The sequence below is a fragment of the Sinocyclocheilus grahami genome, unplaced genomic scaffold (assembly GCF_001515645.1).
Source record: "Sinocyclocheilus grahami isolate Dianchi unplaced genomic scaffold, SAMN03320097.WGS_v1.1 scaffold732.1, whole genome shotgun sequence".
Lineage (NCBI taxonomy): Eukaryota > Metazoa > Chordata > Actinopteri > Cypriniformes > Cyprinidae > Sinocyclocheilus > Sinocyclocheilus grahami.
Window position 1 is genome coordinate 511,602 of NW_015505911.1, and position 2,261 is coordinate 513,862.

At 35.8% G+C, this 2,261-nt stretch overlaps 1 long non-coding RNA gene across 1 annotated transcript; it reads left to right on the forward strand.

Moving 5' to 3' along the window:
* The first annotated feature begins 143 nt into the window (after positions 1 to 143).
* LOC107560526 (uncharacterized) lies at positions 144 to 1,438 on the forward strand. Its single transcript, XR_001605741.1, has 2 exons — positions 144 to 825; positions 1,301 to 1,438. It is a non-coding gene; the product is annotated as an uncharacterized lncRNA (long non-coding RNA).
* The last annotated feature ends 823 nt before the right edge of the window (positions 1,439 to 2,261 follow it).

Here is a 2,261-nt window from a genome sequence, read left to right on the forward strand (position 1 = left end):
TATATATATATATATATATAAGATAAAGTGGAAAATTGTTTTTATTAAAATTTTATTATTTTATATATATATATACATTGTTAGTAATTAAAACATGATTCCAAATAATAATTATTATTTTGTTTTTATTTAAAGGTATAATTTTAGACAACAGAAGAAAAAAATCAATGTTATTTCTCACAAAGTCAAATGATCATGCTTTTCCTCAGGCGGAAAGTAATCTCTTCTGAGCATATGCTGAATAAGTGTTACAATAGCCTCCAGTCTCCCATAGTCATTCGAGGGCCTGTTCATTTTTATTTTGAGTTGAGATTAAGGCAGACCAGATGCTCCTGTGTGGTTTTTTGTTTGAACATCAGACTATTACTAGTCTAATAGACTTCTGTGGTCATCCATTAGTCACATTTCACTGATTCTGTATTACTCAGTTTTCTGTTTCACTCACTGTAGTTCAGCAGAGCATTTTGTTCAAGAAACTCTCGCCATTGTCCAATCGCATAAATGTTCTATTTGTTTTTTCTTACTTTCAACCTTCAAAGGACTTTGAGAATATGGAATTATTGCCTGTAAGCAGTTTTTTTTTCACCCTGTGTGCCTGTGCGTTTAGACTTCACACAATGAATGTGGACATGGTACCTCACCAACAGTCAGTGTGGATATTGCAAATTTCAACCTGTTCGTGGCCTCCGGAACAGTGACGGAACGTCACCCGTCTCCTCAGGAGCCACGATAATTGCTTTGGCCCCTCCAGAATTCTACGCTGGCATGTTTATAACGGACAATGATGATAAAACGCAATGACGTCACAGGAAATGTGCTGGCGAGGTAAGAAACGGATTTCACACTGTCGTGTCTCAATCTCTTCAAGAGAAGTGACGCTGTCAAGACGATCAAAGACATTTTGAAACGTGTCCTGACGGTTTCCGGCACCAGTTATCTTCGTATGTTTATCTTGTAAATAGAGAGTATAAAGAAACATATTGTTTTGCTTCTTTTGACACAAGTTTTGTGAAAAAGACAGAAGCCTCCGCTGTTTAAACGCGCACCCTGATCAAAGAAAATGCTTCTAGAGAGACTCAATATGACCCCTCATTTGGAAGATTGATATTTTTCTATCTGCCGTCTCATTCGGTTCCTCATCTCATTAGCATCATAGATTTTCATTTTCTTCGTATCACTTTACTGCTGACATCTGTTTGGGAATAGAAAGATTGATATCAATGCTCATTTAATGTCATATATACTTTGATTCTGCTATATGCCCTAACCGTTGTGATGCTCTCTCTCTCTTTCTCCTCAGTTTGTATTTTCGAGACACCCAGGCAAAATAATATCTACTTGTTCAATGAGAGTGGCTTGTACTTTGCTCCGAGGCTTCATGCATGATGTATCAAGTATAGGCTTGATGTTGTTAAGTAAATGCTAATAGGGTTACCTGCCCACCGCATTTCAATTCTGAGTAAGTCGCAAGAACTTTACAACCTCATAAAACGCTCCTTACAGCAAGGCATTAGCTCAATGGCAGTGTTGCAGAAAATCCATACTTTTTTCTGTGTCCTGAATTTGAAAAGGCAAAGTCAGATTGTTGTTCAGGGGAAACTAGAATATTTCATTCTAATTGTTCTAATTGAAACTCAATTATTTTATATAATGTTCTCCATGCATTATAGACCTCCTGTTTGGGACTCTCTGCTTGGTCAGTCTGGATAATATACTTAGCACATACTAATTTATTCAGGACTGCAAAATTGCATCCGTTTTCTGCTTTAAAACAAGGAATGCATATGAAAGCATCTGATCCTATCACTATTTGGATGAGTTACCTTGACTAGATAATCTAAGCTCTTAAACCGTCATTCAAAGCAACGGTTCTCCTCCTCCACAAAGTCGCCAAATCATGACGCCTTATGTAACTGTCTCTTCCCATTATTCTGACAATTTGCTGCTTTACGGTCATTTACGTAAGGCTGAGGACGCCCCTGCATCTTCTCTTTGCTTGTCATTCACATTTTGCCATTTACGTTTTTAACCCTCCTATTGTCTTGTTCATTTTTGGTAAAAACAATACATTAGAAATATGAACATTTTTGGTATTGAAATCTGGCTTTGTGACAATGTCTTAACACAATTCTAAATAATAATAATAATAATTTCTTGTATGAAAATAACTTTTTAAACATCTGTTGTCAGATTTGGCACATGATTAATAATGTTATCTTTTCATTTTTCTATTAATTAACAAATTAATGAAGCAACAAAAT